The sequence below is a fragment of the Meleagris gallopavo genome, chromosome 2 (assembly GCF_000146605.3).
Source record: "Meleagris gallopavo isolate NT-WF06-2002-E0010 breed Aviagen turkey brand Nicholas breeding stock chromosome 2, Turkey_5.1, whole genome shotgun sequence".
Taxonomy (NCBI): domain Eukaryota; kingdom Metazoa; phylum Chordata; class Aves; order Galliformes; family Phasianidae; genus Meleagris; species Meleagris gallopavo.
This window is the reverse complement of record NC_015012.2, coordinates 1,179,438-1,199,719: the sequence shown is the minus strand read 5'-3', so window position 1 is coordinate 1,199,719 and position 20,282 is coordinate 1,179,438. Positions and strand designations below refer to the sequence as shown.

The 20,282-nt window shown below is 42.2% G+C and overlaps 2 long non-coding RNA genes across 2 annotated transcripts; one reads left to right on the top strand and one right to left on the bottom strand.

The window, feature by feature from the left end:
- Nucleotides 1-2,345: 2,345 nt before the first annotated feature.
- Nucleotides 2,346-12,606, bottom strand: LOC104909465. Its single transcript, XR_792335.3, has 3 exons — nt 12,529-12,606; nt 3,339-3,394; nt 2,346-2,424 (listed from the first exon to the last, which is right to left on the bottom strand). It is a non-coding gene; the product is annotated as an uncharacterized LOC104909465 (long non-coding RNA).
- Nucleotides 6,442-12,717, top strand: LOC109365778. Its single transcript, XR_002111474.2, has 2 exons — nt 6,442-7,258; nt 12,537-12,717. It is a non-coding gene; the product is annotated as an uncharacterized LOC109365778 (long non-coding RNA).
- Nucleotides 12,718-20,282: the final 7,565 nt, after the last annotated feature.

Sequence of the window (20,282 nt, the reverse complement as noted above, 5' to 3'; positions counted from 1 at the left end):
GGCGGGCGGCGGCGGCGGTCAGCCCCTGCCTTCGAGGAGATGGGGGCAGGGCACGAGATGGTAGTCGAAACAGCGCGCAAAGAGCTTAGCGTGGCTAGGAAGTCATAAAGCCTGCTGGAATCACGGCGTCCATCCGGGGAGGAGACATTTTGGGAGCGCACCAACTTGTTCAGCCCGCGTGACGCTGCAGCAGCTACGCAGACAGGCCCGGCAGTCCCGTTGCTACCCGAACCGGGCGGTTCGGCCGGCCACGGGATGTCTTTGTGCCCCGAGCCCGGCCTGCTGCAGGCTGTGATGCGGGCCTGGGCCGTGAGGCGATGCCTCGCCCCCCGCACTGCCGCCTTCCCCCGCCTCCTCCGAGCACCCGCACCTGGCCCGGCCTCGGTTGTGCTGGAGGAGGCACGAGGACACAGGCATTCCCTTCCTCTTCCAGACACGCCTGGAAGGACCAGAGAAAGTATTTTCACAAAGACAACTGTTATCCTACGGGGATACAAAATCCTACAGCGAGTGAATGAGAACTTAGCTGGAGACCTGTAAAGTCTTTAGACTCTGTTCTCTTCTTCGTTATTTCTTTTCCCTCTAAGATTTTGTATCTTCTGTTGACAAATGACTCGCATACGTTTTCAAGCCAGTCCTTTTGGCAGTCATATTTGGCTTAGTGGCGTGGTGGTGCTGGGTTTTAGTCCTCTAAGCTGATCTTAGCCCTCTTTTCCAATCTTTTAGTGGTCTTTTCCAACCTTTATGTTCTATGAAGGGCTGTGATTCACCCATAATTCTGTTATTCCCCAGCAGGAGTTTTGCTCTGGTAGAAGTGGTGCGTCCCAGCGTGGAGGACCACAGCCCAGAAGCAGTGCTGCAGCTCCAGTAGCAGCAATTCCTCCTCGCTGTGCCAGCAGTTAATGTGCTTTGGGATTTATGACATGATTCCCTTGCCTATAGCTATTTTTAATACTTTGTAGAGTTCTGAGTACAGACACAGCAGTGAAACCAACTTGAACATTTCCAGCCACAGTCATTTTTGGTAATCTACAAGAAGGAAAATCTATATAGAATTCAGATGATGTTATCAGAATGCTTCAAAGTGAATCCATCATCAGTTAAAGAGAAACGAAAGGGATTTTTATTTAGAGAAAGGAAGTGACTAAAGGTCTTGGAGGGAAACAGGAAGGGAGTTCCAGATACCCCGAGCAAGTCAATTAACAAGGGAGAGGAAAACATAGCTCTGCAGTTTTGGACATACACTGCAAAACACGCTTTGCTTTAGCTCCTAGAAAAATATTTTGTTATTCTTGTATGAAGATTGTCAGCAAGTAGGCGTACTTTGCAGATATTCAGTAAGTTAATTTACAGACTTAGTTTTCATGAGATGATTTCATATAGCAAACTTAGGAAGAAAACCATTCAGTACATTAAAGAGAAGCAGTCTGCTTCTGAATTTGTGCAGTAGCACTGATAATGGTTATACGTACTAGCTGCCTTTTCTCTGTCCACTGTGACCTTCTGCTTGATCTCACATGGAAGATATGATGGCGTATCATAGACTAGGAACATCATTGTGATGGAACAAATCGTAGTGGGTTCAAACAGGAAGAGCATTTAGTCTCAGATAGCAATTAAAAAACGTGGAGTTAGGATTGCAGGGATAGTTGGATTTCCGTCCCTCATGTTAGGCTAAAACACAACCCCCAGACTTCAAGCCTCTGGTCTCTGGAAGGATAAAACTCTGCCTTTGCTTTCAGATTATGCCATTGCCACGGGTTACCTATAGCAGATTTCTCTTGGTCCAAATGCCTGCTGTACTTTTGCTCAAGCCCTGTGGTGAGGTGCTGTAAGAAAATCGCTCCTTAATCTGATAATACAAATGCAGCACATCGAGGAAAAAAAGCGTTAAAACAGCGTTACAGAGAGATTACCATCCTTTAACGGTAACTGAGACAGGTTTGCTTTATAGAATCTTCTCCAGGACCTGCCTCTCAGCTTTGTCCTCTGCAACAATTAACATTTTCTTGCCAGTCACTTTTTAAATCTTTTATATTCTTTTGTGTTCCAGGCACTTCCTGTTCTGGATTTGTTTCTAACGTCCCATAAGAGTTTGTGTGGACTGACTTCAGCTGAGCCAATTTTTCCATTTTTTTCCCCTCCAATATAATATTGAAAAATCAAACCAACGTGTTTTTACAGTAAGCATCCCAAGAACCACGCTGATACGCAGATCTGTCACAAAACAGTGTTTAAAACTTCCTTCAGCCAGCCATAGGGTTGCTGCGCCACAGCATCTGCAGGGATGGGGCTGGTTTAAGGACAGCTCCAAATTACACCAGCTGTCATGAGGGCAAATTACCATCAGCTGCAGCTTGAAATTTCCCACATCCAGCCAATTTCTTCCTAGGCTGCAATTTGGTTAAGCTTCCATTCAAGCACCTGAAGCAGATGCATAACGACACAAATAACTTTGTAACAGAGAACAGGTATATACTTGCTCATTAAAACACACAAGAATATGAACTGAACCAAATCAGCGATAACACACAATGTGCTCTAGCAAATGAGGCTGCAATCTGAAGAATTCACCTCGCTAAAACTGCACAGGAATTCGGTTCTAATTGGATTTTGGTCTGACCCCTCTTCCCCTTGGAAACAAACCAAAGATGACACACATTTAAAATGCTAGTTTTATATCTCACTGATGCTGTGGGGCCCTAAGCAGTGGGATCTTTCCATACCCAAAGAAGGCATAGTTTATATAGAAGAAAGACAGACAAGGCTTGTGTACAAAAACCTCAAAACCGTTGCACTTCCAAATGCCTGGGTAAGCTGCCATCTAAATACTAACCTCGGGTAAGGCTTCTTAACCTGTCTGACTAACAGGTTCCCAACAAGCAGGTAGTGTGGATTTAAAATAAATATCTCCTTTGAAGACCTACCCTCTCTGTCCAGTTGGAGGACGCTTCAAGGGAACGTGCCGCAATGAATGAAAAAAGTCCTTAAATGAAAATAAGGACTAAAAACATTTCATTGTTATAATGAAGCAGTACATTAGAAAGAAAATGGAATCAACAGAAATATATCTTCACGTGTTATTAATAGAGTATTGGAAAAACAAATCCAAGGAAATGTGGTGGAATGGTGTACACTGAATGATTCTAGTACCACTTTCAACATTCACCGGGTCTCTGCAGAAAGTTTCAACATACAAAAATGTGAAGTTTTCTGAGACTGATTCTAAGGAGTCAGAATGATCAAATGATACAAAATGCAAATAATTCCTCACTTTAGTGTTAATATTGCTACTCGTCAGTCCTTCACATTTATAAGAAGTAAAATAATTCACTTACCATTTTAGCCACAACAGTTTACACTCCTGAGGAACACGAGGGCCACCTCGTTGGACCTGGGCACAAATATTCATTGACTATTAATGCAGATCAAGGTAGTATTGTAATTGCTTTTTAAAATGCATGATCCCCCCTCCTACTTTCCATCTAAACTTGAATGCTTAGAATCAACATCAAGTTTAGATCTCAGCATCACTCATTAGATTTGTACTCATGCACATGTCTACATTCAAGTGTTTCAGCCAAGGGTGGTTTCATACCAAGGGTGTTTTGTTTTGTTTTTTTTTCTCAGGGTTTTAATATGACTTTGTTCTCTGTAAAACATCCCACATATTGTAATTAAAGTAATGAACCAGCAATATTTGTTCCCTGTATGCCTGGGGATGCAGTGGGAGAAAGAAGGTCATTGATGTCCAGTACGTTTCCGGTCTTTTGGATTGACATATTGTGATGTCCAATTCCCAGGGAATGAGAAAAGGAGAACGTGCTCACTACATAATGAATTAGAGCACAGACAGAATGCTTTTACAGCTACAAGTGTAGTTTTAGAGCAGATTGGTGGCATTGCTAGCTTAACAGCAAGGTACAAGCATGGAAAGCTTGCACTGGAAGCAACAGTAGTGATATCAAGTGCCTCATGTTTGAAAGGTCCCAACATGCCATCTTCTCACGCTTTGCTCAGTCACTGGTGCATTGTAACTGCTTGTATCAGACTGGAATCTTCACAGCAGTTGCAGTGGTGCTTTGGGGTCTCCGTGCACTTTTGACTTCCAAAGACAGCACAGCACCTTTGGAAGACAACAGCGACACTGCGACTGCCGCATTTTGTCTCAGCAGTGTTTAGGGAGCTCTTCCTTTTATCTGGGTCAGATAAAGATAGGACAGCTAAAAAAATTTCAAGACGGCTACCCTGCTTTCTCAGAACCACACTGAGCTGGTTGTATCCCGGAGCCCTCCATCTCCCTCACCTTTTCACACACAAAACAAAAAGCCCACCACCACACCTCAAGCTTTTTGGACGATTTCAGTTGACTTTGGCAGTGGTGGAAGACTCGAGGATATTAAAGTCCTGATAGTTTTGTGAAAAAGAGCAGCTGGGTAAGTCACAGAGCCAGACAAGCTCTTCTGTGGAAAGCAAGGTAGGGAGAAGGTGGTTGTTGCCTGTCCTGTTTGACAGCCATCAGCTAGAATGAAGCTTTTATGAGCACGTTTCTCTTCTACCCAGATGGCAAAACCAAAAAGGAGGATAAGAGGCATGTAGAGTAACTGCAAACAGCAGTGTGCACTGTTAGACCTGAAGTGATAAAAGCCTGAATTTGCTAGTTTTACTGGTTTTAGAACTAGTTTCTGACTGTTATAGGCAGGGATTTATTCTAAGTGAGCCACACCAGAGGATCTGTGGTTAAGACTACCTAGCTGCAGCCACTGCTTTGGCAAGGGCAGAGAAAAATGGAAGGCAAATCTTGCAGACTGATTTAGTTCTGATATACACCATGAGAAGGGGTAAATGCAAAGGAAAAGATCTGCAAAGGAAAACTTTACTGCAGAAAGAAAATCAAGACTCATCAAGTTTTCTAGGGCAGGATGCCATGCAGACGTCACTTACTCTGAGCTGCTCGTTTAGTCCTCTCGTTGTGACTTACAAAACATGTAATGTATTTCAGTAAAAGCTCACTACTTGAATACCATATAACATCTATTCAAGGAATAATCCTTCAGTACAGGCTGTTAGCAAATAACTGCTTTTATGCAATCAGATGGAGTCAAGCTGCTAAACATTTTTAATATATGAGACTGAAAATGATTGTAACCTGACCATATCCGGGGCATAAATACCTGGATGTATTGGGAAAAATACGTTTGACTTCAGAGTCAAAGATTTGCTTCTCATCCAAATCTTACCCACTTGAAGCTTTAGTAAATGAAATCAGAATTTAGAACTAGCAGTCTTAAAGATTTATCCAGCTAAATCAGTTGGATGGAGTCCCAGTCAGTTTTGCATCGTGCCACAGAAACACTCAACAGGTCTCTCTGATGGAGCACAGTCTTTCTGAAGCTAATGTAGATAAACTAAGATGGAAGGTTTGTCTGCCCTCAGAAACTTATTTCCTTCCCTGTTTCTCTTTGCTTACAACTTTGATTCTTCACAAGAGTAATGACGTACTTTATTTTTTTTATTTTTATTTTTTCCAGAATGTCACCTGGCAAATCAGTTTCCAAAGACTGCTGCTAAACGAATAAAATCGTGTCATGCTTCAGCTGTGTAGTATGCTGTAAAACCAACCTCACTGAGTGATGGCAAACAGCTTTTTGATGTTACTCTGCTAGTAATTTCTTTTGCCTAGACTACAATCTCGGGAAAGAATAAGTTAATAAGACATGCATATTGTATTTCTTACAGCGTAAAAATGTTTTCTAAGCATCCTGGTTAGAACATTAAATGAAAACAGGCCCACCAATTGCCATTTCAAATAAATCCTTTCCCTGAAAAGATAGCCTGCTTGTTCCTATTTGTTAAACCTAAGAATTCATCTGTTCTGCTAAATTCTGTGTAATATCAGATGATAAATAAGCAATTTCCTCCTATTTTGGCACACTTGTGTAGCTGATAGGATGGCAAGATATCCCTCATGAAGTCTTTTTCAGCACCCAATGAAAGTGCAAACCTCACCTTTTACTCCTAAGAGAAATCCTCAAACTCAGCCCACTTTTAGCCACTTTCCCCCAAAGATTATTGCTGGTGTCACACTGCTTCTCACCCGGCTCAGTTTAGCCCTTCTTATAGCTTGAAGTTCAGACAGATCTTCAACAGTTGTACTGAACTCTGGATCTGAAGCAACATATTTTCTTCCAGAACACAGCAAAAGGAAAGGATGTAAGACACATAGATGTATCTGCACTTTATATTTCTGACATGTAACACTTCGATCAAAACGTCCATCCTGGCTTTTCTGCAAAGATGGTTTCTGCCTCTGCAGATTCAGCCTCTCTGCCACGATCTAAGGCACTTTTTATATAAAAATCCATTTCTATGGCCACCCCAGGATGCTGAACCTGTAAAAGTAATTTATGCATCCTACTGTGTGATGAAAAGTAAGACAGCTGGGAGGAGACAAAAAGGGATGCTGAAATGGACGGGACCTCCAGCTGCTGCTGCACAGAATAGGGAGATCAGCCCTCACACTGGCACTGCCTAAAACTATCCACTTTAGTTTCCTCAGACCAAAACAGCCCAGGACTGGATAGTTCTTACTTCTTCTTATAGCATACATCCAACTGCAACCAAATAAAAATGACAGTATTATTCCTAAAAGTAGGACAGGATATATCGTCTCCCAGAGTTTTCAGAAGTAGAAGTGCTATTTGAACTGCTTTTTAATAACATCAGGTGCCCCCATATAAGTACATAATATAATATCTTCATTACATTCTAGATCACTTTATGGCAACTGAAAGACATCCCTACAAATACGTAATTTTTAAACAAACTACGTTAAGGATTTTGTCTACCTCTCTGCTTGGAATTTTCAGTTCAGATCGTCAGTATTCCTTCTCTGTAATGATTTATGCACTTGTAATTGTGTGTGAGATATATATTTATAAACGCATATGCAAATGTGAACCAGCTAAGCTAAGTATTCTGTCTTGAACCTGACGGGCTGTTTGATTTTGTTTAAGAAGGCTCATGTTTGCTGTTACAGAATGCCTAGGCATCCCTGTCAAGAAGCAAGGCTCACTGGGTTATGCAATGTCCTGGCACGTTAAGAAGTCATTACCTCCTCCTACACACAGTTCACAAGACACAATGCAACAGGTGGATGAAAGACATGTTATGTGGGGGTGTTTTGGAAAAATGAGGCAACAACAAACCAAAGAGGACAGTGGAAAAGCAGCAGTCATTTCGCCACCTGCTTTTACTGGTGAGTTGATTTTTCTGGCAGATGTTTGGGATTTGCTTGGATTTGCAAACCACATCTACAAGCAAGCAAGCAAAAAACATATATACATGCATTGAGATTAAAAAAAAAAGGGTAAGCAATTGAACTTCAGCAAGCAATGAGTAGTATCCCATAATGGCACATTCGGGTAGATCATAACATGTAGCATATATAGGCTTCCTATATTACATTATAGCTGGTTGCACACAATTCTGTGAAATCCCTTCTGCTGTAAGCATCTAAGACAAGGGCTATATGAACTCGTGTTTACAGAGCACAACAGAGAAATCCACAATCCCAGTCAGGCCCTGTATGATACATAGACACTATAAATACCTCCTGCCAGGTTGGGCTTATTTTTTTCTTTTAAAATCAGCTTTCTCACAACTCCACAGATAGGCCAAACATGTCAGCCGAAAGCACGGCTGAAGAGGTGCTGGGAACCCACACAGTTTGGAGTTCAGAAGAAACGCTGTGCTCAGAACTCGCAGAACCATTTCATTTCCACGTATCCAGCTCCACGTCGGGCTGCATGTCTGCACATGGCTAATTGGTTTTAAAATCCTGAGTACTGGCACCAAACAGACGTGCGGAATACGTTTATGCCGTGTGCGTTGCCATATCACCTGGGGCAACATCACATGGGATTTGACACTGTGGGCGGGTTTGGGGTTTGGCAATCCTTGGATGAGAAACCCACAAGATGCTGCAAGAGATAAATGTGGGTATTTGTGCTCTCAGTGCTGCTACACAGAAACTCTGACGCCACCATAAGCCATGTAGCACTCTTCCAAAAATAATGGCCATCTCATCCAGTGAGCACGAAGAACGGCTGGCTGTTCCTGTCCCTGTGCCCCAGTGAGGTCATTTCTAATGCCAGAGCTCAGCATCTGGGGGCTCGTCAATGACAGCTTGGTGAGGAAGAGTGTGAAATGATGGGTAGGGAAGGTGGGAGTTTATGTACAGAAACTGTGAGTTCCCTGTGCCTTGCTGCCTGGAGGGAGGACAGGCTGAGCAGTGCCAGTCAGCATCAGCTGGAGGAAAAAAGAAGGCAGAACAAAACAGAATCTGTGTCCTGAGGTCTCTGAAAGAGCGACATGAGAGGATGAGGAGACAAAGGCTGGAAGGAATCACAGCCACAATATGCAGAGATTAGTTTAAAAAAAAAAGAATAGACAAAAAAAGGGCAAGAAACCCCCTTTTCTATTACAACAGCTGAGGCAGAAAAACAGTGAAAAATCTAACTGCAGGTTACCTTACCACATTGAATTTATTTATGGTTTGACTCAGTTCTGTTATTGTATATGTACATTTAAGTCCAAGTTGTCCCCAGTTCTTTTTTCTCATTCAGAACGTATTCCTAAAGACCAGCTTGTCCCTCAGATATGTACCTCACTACAATATGATGCAGTTGTTTATGGTTTCTGAAGGCAGGAGGACTAAAAGATCAAGTCTGATACAATGTGAATCCAGTGGCAGTAGTTACAGTGGCATGAGGACTGTCTTTAAAGCCTGACCTTCCATTCTGCTCATTCTAATTATATAATGCTGTTAAAATCAGAAGGCATTACACTGTTAAACAATATTCTGAAATGCATTTGTTTAGTGAATAGCCAGTCTGAATCTCTGCTTTTTTGGCACTCACAGGTTGAGTTCCTTGTAGACTGAGAACAAACTAAAAAACGCCCCAACAAATATAATCTGAAAATACATTTGGATGTATTATAATGATAAACAAAACCTTCATCACAAAGTTAATGTAATGGAAGCATTTTAGAAAGATTCCACTTAAAACGTAGAAAGCACAACAGAGCTGGGGGGAAAAAAAAAAATCAAAAGGTATTTAAACTAGGAAACAAGAGATTCAGGAGATGCAGCTATTTAATTCAAGCAATAAGATCTTCAGATGAAGGAAGTACTTCAGTACAGCCACTCCAGACCCAGAGGCTGGCGTGATGAAGTGAGCTAACCTGACAAGAGTGTGGGAATGAGAGCAGCAGGAGGAGAAAGGGCTCTTGAAGAAGAAACTGGTTTCATCCCAACAAATTTACCAATGCTAATATAATCCTCAGTGCTAACAAGGGTTTGAAGTATAATGAGGATAGAGCTGGAGCCCTGCTGCATCAGTCTGAGACTGGGAACGTCAGTTGAAGCAGCCCTGCAGAAATCTGCTCCCTCACACTTCTCCAAAGGGAGCGTCTCTTCAACACAGCTCTGCAGTGGAAGGAGCACAACCTCATCCTGAGACCACCACAGCACTTAGTGGCAGAATTACAAGTTAGGGACATCTGCAGACTGCCCTGTTTTTGAAAGATAACCCTGGAAATGTGTGAAGTCATGGACATGTGTATTTGCTTCGAGAAAAAGTGAAGCAATCCTTAATTTTTACCAACCTGGATAAAAATCAGCTCCTGGCTAAGAAGTGTTATGTATTTAAGAGAACTGTCATTAAAATCAGCCTTCCATGCAGAGTCACTGGATGAGCTCCTCAGCTCGCATGGAGCCGGGCTGCTTCTCTCACATCAGTGCACTGCTGGGAGTTCATGGCAGCTGAGAATCCAGCCTGCAGCTCTTGGGCTTAAGTAGTTCAAAATTAACCAGGGGATACACGGGCTCCACGAAAAGCATAGCATCAGAAGATATCTCAGTGCATTATAATAGCAGTCCCAGCATAAGCCTGATAGCAAATTCACAATACATCATCAGAACATGGATGTGCATTGGATTCCCAATGTTTAGCCTGAGAAGTCAAAAGACCACCAACTCTTCACACGCCCATGCACCACAAGCTCAAACACACTTCTCAATGCCCTACAACAACCTTTCAGCCCACAGCAAAGACCACCAGCTAGATTTTTTATTTTTGAAATGGCTGACAATAGTTCTCTTCACAAATAAACTGTAGAAACACTCTACCTCCAAAATTAGCTGCACTGTTTTCTATTATTGTCTCTAATGCTCTACAGAAATCTTACTCTTTGTATTTGAAAAAGCAAAAGCGAACTGGGAATACTGCTATTGTTCAGACTTGAAAACATATTCCCGCTACTTTAGTAATCCAGTTGATATTTGTTTTGGTATGCAACACTGACACCAAAGAAATCAAGAGATGGATTTAGTAGGACCATGCTGTGATCTCAAGGCTGACAAAGAACAAGCGATAAAAGGGCTCTGAAAAGTCTAAAAATGCATGAAAACAAACTTTAAAGCAATAGTGACTTAAAATTTATTTAGTTATTTTAAGAACTGCCTGCTAGTTTTAGAGTAATGTGATTTGTCTGATGTCTGGCTTTGCTATTAACTTGCCTAAGTGAGTGTTGACAGTCTCTGTATTTTTCAGAAACTGATGAAATGGGTTGTACCCATAGAACAAACTCTAATTGCATCCATTCTCTGGTATCTGCAAATTTCATCTGATTTTTGTACTGGTTTCTCAGCTGAAGATTCTCCTGAATAAAGTCCACATATTTCTAAGAACAGGCAGTTCGGATATTTCTATTCTAGTTATCAGCCATGCCACTAGAACCGAAATAGCATCAATTAAAATTGTCATTGACCTCTTACAGAGCACTGATAGAAGTGCCATTCTCCCCGTGTCCCAGCTGCTTTTTATACAACGGGGTATTTGATTTCCTCTGAACGTTTGATAGAAAGATGAAACTGTCCGATGTCTCCAATTAAAAACAGTTTGTGTTCTACAATGGCTTTAACCACTTCATTAAATCATCCGTTATGGGTTTTCTCACAGTTTTACCTTTAATTCCTCTTCTAATACTACGTATTGTCATCTTTCCTTCAATCTGTACACTTTTCACTTACGGATCTAATAAAATCATCAGGAAGCTCAATTTTCTTTCATTTGTTAATATCACAAAGACGTAATTAAAAATCATCACCACTATTCCGTCTGCCACTTCTGTGCACCGTCAGTGCACTCGAGTCGTCTGTCTGCAGCGTTAAGAAGTCTGCAGGTGTACGTAATCTGATCAGAGAAAATTAGAGACAATTTAAACTCTGCATCGACTGTAAAAGGTCTCATATGCTCCTTCTCAGCCCTAGGAATCTAGTCGCAGTCCAGCCCACGATGTGGCTTCATGGGACTGAAGTGTTTCCCCACTCTTTTTGGGAATATTGCCAATGCACTTCCTTGCCTCATTCGGATGTGACTGTCCTTCACATCCACGTTTTGTTCCATTTAGATCAGAGTAATGCTAGACCCTTTCTGCTGATGTGTATGCATGCAGAATTAATAGACTTCATCTACCACAAAAAGACGCTGGCAGGAGTTTTGTTGGCAGCAGGCAGAGTAAGCACATAACTCCCTCAGTGGCTTAGTTGCCCTGGTTGCCAACCACATTCAATATTGGCCTCAAGGTGCTTCCTCTTGACCTTTAAAGCCTTGTGGAATCTCAGCCCGAGCGCCTTCTCCAATACAGCAATTCCCTCACCTTCCCAAGTGCCAGCCAGGCTTGTCTGAGTCCCTGTTGTCTCACCAGCAGGTATCCAAATGTGCTCAGCTAACTAGCAGCTTGATTGCATTGAGCAATTTTAAACAAATTACATTCAGCTTTTGTAAGAGGTCTAGATTGCAATAAAGATGTGTCAGTTACCTGAATGTCCCTCCCACCCTCTGGTCCCTTTGGCCTTTGGGACCCTTACCTCAGTATAGTAACAAAGAATAACAAGGGAGAGAGTTTGCACCTGTAGTCCTAAATGCATCTGCGACACAGCTGTATGCACATAGGTAGCCACAATACTGTTTTGGAATACTATTTGAAATAAGAAGCTCAGGCTAACCAAAAAGATTGTTCAAACAACAAATATATTCACTAAAATGAGAGTTCTTTTCTCTTTGGTTTAGCTTGCACAGTGCTCCACAAAAATGGTTTTTATAGATAAAAATAATAAAAAAAAAAATTAAGCTTTTTATCCAGCCCATCCTTCAGCCTCCCAGCAAAAGTTGGGCTCCTCCACACAAGCTTTGTTTCCTGAGAAACACAGAGTTGTGCTTGAATAGAGGGCACAGCTTGTGTTTTTAAAATCCTGCTTATACTTTACAAAGCACTGATAAGGGCCTACGTTACAGAAAGCTTATTTCAGGGCATTAAAAGACAGCAGAAAATGAGAAAGCTGATCCTGGTCTCATCTTACTGGGAAGTCTGGCTCAACTGCAGCCCTCCCTCAGTGAAGGACTGTGCTGTAAGTTAACAAACTTGTCGGTATAAGAAAACAAAGTTATTCTGCCTCTTTACCTTTCCAGGCTCATGTTCCTTGTGGTCTGTTTCCCAATCCTGCTCCACGTGGCAGAGATTTGTGCGGCAGTCGGACGGCAACACAAATGAGTGCCATCAAAACCACAAGCGGTGCCTTTGCTGAAATTGCCGCTACGGGTCTGCTGTAATTCCTACAACCAAGCAGTCATCTGCATCACAGTGAAAAAGGTACCGTCCAGTTGGTGCTTGTCAGAGGGTCTGTAGGAGTTCTCACAACAGAGAATCAACAGTGCTTTTATTTTAGCAACAAGAGCTGTTCAAGTGATGGTATTTAAGGAATGAGGTCACATATTCAAGCTGTTTAGATGTAACAGCGTTCAGAGATGTCAGTCAGGCTCCAGGCAGATAAAAAGTGCATCCTCTTATCACCCAGGCATTTCTAGTGCTGGTGTACTTCTCACATTTAATAAAGCACAGCATGGAAAATGAACTCTGTCCTGGCACAGATGGATGCTTCTGAAGCCATTCACAATATATAGCACTGCTGGAAAATATGAATTAAAAGACTTTGTGCACTTCGTGATCCGAGGGAAAAATCAATGTTCATACCTGGATTGGTAGTTTTTCTCTGTGTTAGATCAGGATTCAGTAGGACGGATTTTGTAGCAGGAAATCCTAGGCAACAATTTCAATTACTGCATTGGTAAAACTTACTCAGTAGTGTAAAGCACTAATCTGAATTTATAACTTCATCCAGGTACATTTAATTAACATGGAAGATTTGGCCCAAGGTTTTTGGCCAGTGGCAGAAAATGTCTGATGTTCTCGTGCATCTACAGAAAGATCAGAGGTTCCTCTTAAATTTTTATGGAACGTTTTATTCCGAATAAATTTCCTTTGACTGCTTCAATGCCAACCAGCTTTACCCATACACGTGAACAACTTTTACTCAATGAAATATACATGCCTGTGTTGCTTAACAACAATATTTATATGCATAAGGAATTGCCTCCAGAGAGATGACCTGAATTAACCCTGAGAACATGCTTCCACTCTAGCTCCCATTATTTTTGGGCATCCCTGAGGGACAGTAACACTAGCCCTAGTATGAGACCAGAAACCCAGGAAGAATTAAGTACAATTGAAAGACATCACAACTTCATACAGTTCCATGTGTTCTCCTACTTAACATTTCTTACATTCAAGAAAAATATAAAATAAGATGGATAGGAAAAAATACTCAATAGGGACTGGATTCACAGCAGTCATGCGTGATACATGGTAAAATCCTTCATTTCCCACTAAACCTGGGAGTTATTACATTAAAATCTAACCAAGTAAAACTAACAATAGAGTAATTCTTGCTCACCTACTTCTAACCTGGGCAGCACCACCTGAACTGTGCGATACTCAGTATTAATGCTTGCAGATGACACCAAGCTTGAGTGGTGCAGCTGACATGCTAGAAGGGCAGCCATCCAGAGGGACCTGGACAGGCTGGAGAGGTGTGCCCATGCCAACCTCGTGAAGGTCAACAAGGCCAAGTGCAAGGTCCTGCATCTGGCTCAGAGCAATACCAAGAACACAAATACAGGCTGGACAGAGAATGGCTTGAGAGCAGCCCTGAGGAGAAGGATTTGGGAGTGTTGGTTGATGAAAGAGTCAACATGAGCTGGCAGCATGAGTTTGCAGCCCAGAAGGCCAACTGCATCCTGGGTTGCATCAAGAGAAGCGTGACCAGCAGGTCGAGGGAGATGATTCTGCCCCTCTGCTCTGCTCTCCTGAGACCCCACCTGGAGTACTGCGCCCAGCTCTGGAGCCCCCAGCACAAGAAGGATGTGGAGTTGTTGGAGCAGGTCCAGAGGAGGGCAATGAAGATGATCAGAGGGCTGGAACACCTCTCCTATGAGGACAGGCTGAGAGAGCTGGGGCTCTTCAGCCTGTAGAAGGCTCCAGGGGGACCTTATAGCAGCCTGCTCGTACCTGAAGGGCCTACAGGAAGGCTGGGGAGGGACTTTTTGTAAGGGCAGGTAGCAACAGGACAAGGTGAAATGGCTTTAAACTGTCAGAGAGTAGATTTAGACTAGATGTTAGATGTTAGAAAGAAATTCTTTACTATGAGAGTAGTGAGGCACTGAACAGGCTGTCCAGTGAGGCTGCGGATGCTCCCTCCCTGGAAGCATTCAAGGCCAGGCTGGATGGTGCTGTGAGCAACCTGGTCTAGAGAGAGGTGTCCCTGCCTACAGTAGGGGGGCTGGAACTAGATAAGGTCCCTTCCAACTAAAACCATTCTATGATTTTATGATTTATCACTACACAGAAAGAAGAAACGTGGAATATCTGCCTGCAGAAATGCTTGGTGAAAGCACTGCCGTAGACAGTGAATGTACTGAACAAACAGCCAGAATGTCACCTGAGACATCAAGTAGAGCCAACTATTTTCTGCTAGAAATAAATACTTTCACTGACATGACTAAAATTATTTGTGTTTGTTTCTGCACTTTATCAGTTATTCTTTTTTTTCTTTCTGCCCAACAACAGCAGACATAGATAGTTTTTGTTCTTTCCTCATTACAAAATAAAATTAAAGCCTGTCTGAAAAAGACTGACTTTTCTTTTCGGAGCTGTCATGTTGCTGCAATGGCACAGTTTGTTTTCCCCTTTGTTTAGTCAGTGTATGGTAGCTGTTTACCTGAACCTGCCCAAAACAACTATTACAACTTAGGCTAAACACAGAAAGCAATTTGTACCTCATCTCCCTGACAGAAGTACAAATTCTTTATCTTCACTGAAAAAGAGGAAAACGTGTTGCTAGCTACTGAAGATACCTTGCCAAAAGACAAACCTGTCTCCCCAGGCACTGAGTCCAGGCCAGCTTCCCACTCCGAAGGCACTCACTGGCTAGTTCCCTTTCTTTGGAACTCTTCCAGTGGTGGAAACTGATGCAAGGATGTACAAGGAGCATTGCATTAGCATTGGGTGTACGCAGTAATTCCACAAGAAGGCAAACAAGTAGTGAGGCAGTTCTTCAGTTAAATAGTAAACCAGAGCTGTTTTGTTTGGTTGGTTTACATTTTATAAGCTGTTGATATATGACAGGTTACAGGTGATGAATGCTTAGTTTCTGTCGCTCATCCAAGCCAATGGTTTAATCTTGCAGAACTGCATCAGTGCAGGGGCTGGGTTTTTCAAGCTCAAACTGGACCACCTTACTAACAGCATCAAGGATTGCAAGGACCAAGGATTAATTAGGATTCTCATGAACGTCTTTCAAAGTTTTTGACCAAAACCTTCCTCTCTGTACAATCCAGTAACATCTGAGCAATCCAAGCAAATCAAACCTATCCAAAGCATTCCATTAAGCAATTTTCAGCGTAGGCCATATACTGCCATTATAATCAATTGGTAGGGTGCTAAGAGCATTTCACCACTTCATTATTTCATGTTACCAAGTTGCTGAGTGATTCATGTTATCTGAATGTCTCATTTCGTGGCTTAACAAAAGCTATCACAGCCACTTTATGTATCTGATTCAGAAAACCTGTCATTGCTTACAGATGGAGCTCAAATAGAATAATTGAGTCTATTTCAGTTATTTAACAAACAAAGTAGCAATTACATTATGAAATAAATGGAGGAAATGTTTCTAATTTTCTGTTACTTGAAGGTACATTACAATTATACTAGAGGTGAGAATAAAGCTGCAGACCTCAATTATATTAATTGACGTTTGCTAATTTAGGCCAACTGAACATAACTCCTGTCAGGATTCTTCTAGGTTATGTGCTTGTGCATGTAATCTGCTTGTTCACTGTGACGAGGCAGAACTATTAATCATATGCAAACAGAACAAAGTTCAAAACATTGAGCTTGTAATCACTGCCTTTCTCTGCTGTTATGGGCTGGACTTCACACATCAGCTTTAGAAATACAGCCCAATTGGAATGTGCTGTCATCTTTCAGTGAGCTCTAGCATATACTGCCTCCCAAACCATTCCTCTCTTTGACAGGCTGTGCAGAGCCATCTCTGGCTCGAGCCTTTGCCAGCAGGTCTCTGAAAGCAGCATCAGGGAACTGATTTAGCAGTCACACAATAATGCTGAGTAACGCTGATCCTCACAGGGAATAATTCCTGCTGCTGTCACTTCTGAGTCATTATATTTTTTTGAGGATGGAGCCTTGTTTGCTAGCTCAAACTTTCCTTGATGCACGAATGCTGACTCCAAAGCACCATAACTCCATAACTTCTTACAATAAAAGAAGCTGTCCAAAGAAGTTCCTTTGTGGAAGGATCAATAGTCAATCCCCAGCCATGACTTTAAAAAATACTTCTGGATTCATTTGCCTTTTTTTTTAATATACCTCCAAATGCTCAAATCCTCAAAAGGAAGCCTTTCTCAAAGCAACTACAGCCCTCTCTGTCTTCTTTCCCTTAGATACTCCTCTTTTCCCCTAGACCCATTTCCACCTGGATGTGGTTGTTTCCTTTAAACACTGAGTCTTGACATAGTTTTTAATTTTAAAAATCCTCTTTCAAATATTTAAAGGTGAAACAGTGAGAAAATGCATTGCTAGAGAGTAAAGAGGACACAAAGCTTTGGGGTTACAGCAAGACAGCCTTAAGCTCCAGACACCATCATCTCCTTAGAGCATCCTTCTGCTGAGTTCAACAGACACTGCATCTTCAGAGCCTGGCTTGGCCGTGTTACAGACATGCACAAGGCATGACTCTAGACCACAACACACTGTTCTGTTCCTTCTGGCTTACTTTTGGAGTAGTCAAAAGCAGGATTTATTTTGTATCTACTACTTGTTTTCTTTCATAAACACAAAGGTAACCTCCGTATGTTACCAAGTTAAACCAAATCAATGTACTGTTTCTTTTCAGACCTCTTATTCAATGCCAAGAGAGACGATAATGAAGAATCAAACTGCCCTGTATGTACAGGCACAGCTCATTCTGTGTAGTCTGCCAACATTTATGTTCTCAGACTAATGAAGCCTTCAAACCATAAGCACTAGTATTGGAATCCTTTAAAACAAGGACATATAGGCACCAGAATCCCACATAAGAGGGAATATAAGCCAAGGAAGAAGCAGACACAGTAAGCTTTTTTTCAGCTCTGAAAACACTAAGTCATGCTTAGTGGACTGCTGAAATGACTTTTCTTTGTACCCAGCTATGTAATGCCTCTGCAACACTGCCAAACTGCAGATGGGCTTTCTATAATGGCTCCTCTTTAAAGCTTCACAAGGATTTCCCTGCCTTAAATCAGGTCTTATTGCTGCACCAAAGTAAAGATATGCTGTTAATATTGACAGGTTTTGTAACCAAATTATAAAGCGTTGTTGTTGTTTTCCTATGCAGACAGCCAGCAGTGCACTCAGGAATCTTAACCATTCTTCCTCAGCACAGCAGAAGCAAAGCAGCGACCCAGCCTGCTTCCTGCAAACACTGTGGCATTGCTGTGCCAAGCTCTCTGCAAACACCAGACATCAGGGAACTTACTCCACAGGTTTTTCCTTGAAGTTGGAATTACTTACCAAGCCTGAAGCATGAACTAAGTTTTTACATTCTTTTTTTTTTTTTTAATCTCTATCAACAACCAAAAAAAAAAAGCTGCAATTTTTACATATTCCAGGTTATGAATATCTGGAAATTTGGAGTGTTCCAAAAATGAGGCAGCTGGCCTAAAGCAATGCAGTAAACATGAGGTTCTGCAGACTGTTCTCTCTCCGTGAAGTTCACACAGCTGATGTGTGTGTGAGTATGCACAGATGCAGCTGTTTTAAAGGAGATCCAGGCAGCCACGGTGGTGGCAGAAACTGAGTGTCCAGAGCCTGGTTGGTGACAAGCAGTGAAGGTACCCTCGTCCTGTGATAACCTTCAGGATGAACAGCACTGGGGCAATTTTTTCCCATAGACGTCCCAACAGGAATTCTGATTTGGTAACTGAGAGGTCTCCTTGTTACCTCCTGGTCTCACGTGGTTGCAGTATGAGAGCTGAGCACAAACCCTAGAGATGATGACTGATCATCTAAAGAGATACCATGCTGATATTCCCAGTGAAATGTGATGGCTACGGAAAGTCCATTTACAGACTGTCAAGGACAGCTGAAAGAAAGAGAGATCACAAAAGTGTTCACTCTTCATCTTTCCTCCTGTTCAGTCAATAGTCAGAGCCCATTAGAGCCAGCTACGAGCTCCCTGTTCAAGACAGAAGACCCCTACAGACGTAATGGGGAATCTGAATGGGAGGAGACCCCTGGCAGCAGTCTGTGCACTGCCAGCTGCCCACCCCCAGCTTGGTGTTGATGAGGCTTCATTACTGCAAACAGCTTCCATCAGGTACCTTGAGCCAGCCGTGCCCTCCTGGTTGATGTCTCTAAACGTGTCACTGCAGCAATACAAATATAGCCAGTCCATTACTCTCCAATTGTTTGACTAAGCAGTTTTTGGCTGAGAAAACACTGTTATTTCACCACTGGGACCAAATTTTTATTTCAGATATATTCCTGCAGTCGTTGCATTTCCTGGCTAGGGCTGCACCTCTACAAACCCAAGGGCAGAGCTGGCCTTGCTGAGCAAACAGCTCTGAGAGGAACTCATACTTGAGCCTCCTGTTTTTCCATCCTGAGGGTTGATTAAGAAGTGACAGGGCACAAACAAATGGACAGAAAACAAACTGTGAAGGATACTGGAGGATCAAATTCTATTCTCAGTAAAACATTCACTTTCTAGAGAAGTTTACTAAATCTAATACTAAAACTACTTGTCTTTTCAAGGGTATGGAGAGCTATTCGGTAACTTTGAGTGAGGTCCTCCTGGCTAAAAAACTACGTAACAGAAAGCCTGAATGCTGTGATTATTTAATAAAATATTGAACCAATATTTTGGATCACAACTCATAACTAACTTAACATCAACTTCTTATATACTGGTTAAGAACACAGTCTTCGAGGAAGCCTTAGATTAAGCTTCCTGATAAAACATATTAGCTGCAGAAAAGTTGCTCCATAAGCCCTGAATCAGATGCCAAAAAGTACCTCTTTGTGTGCATGGAAACAATGCAGCAAGTCCTTCCATGCTGAGTGCTGCTACAGGCCTCTCTACAGCCTGGGCACACTCGGCTCTATAGCGCATTAGCTGTTTTTGTTTGCAGATGGCAGGGTTTCTCAGCAACCTAAGAATGTGAAGCACAAGTGGCATGTGTCAATAAGAACAAAGCAAAAAGTCAGGCTTGGCTTCCTTTCACAACTGGGTAGTTCTCCTTTCATGCATTTCCCCTCCTGTGCTTTTTGCCTACAGGTTGCCCAACAGTTTACTGAGCTTGGCCCAGGTGTGCTCCTGCTGCATACACAAAAATTCCCAAAAGGAAGAGGGAGAGAAAGGGCATCAACATAAGTATAGAGATGAAATGTTTTCATTGCAATGCAACAACGTAATGCACACTAATGGAATGAGGTCCACGCTGTCTTTATTTTGGGGTATGCTTAACAGCAGGCACAGTATGGCAGCCTTGAGCCCTAAATGGTGGGACTAGATGATCTCAGTGGTCCTTTCTGACCTTAATGATTCTGCTATTCTGTTCTGTATTACTGGGAAATTCTCCAACCTCGTGCAGTTTTAGATCTACTGATAAGCAGAATTACATCTTAATTTTCATCCCTCCAGAGTACAGTGAATGTTTCACAATAATCATACTGATTTCATCTGTCCCAAGAACAAATTAAAAAGTAGCTTTAGCTATCAGTTTTGTGTCTCTGGGAACACTGGAAAGTCATTTACACTT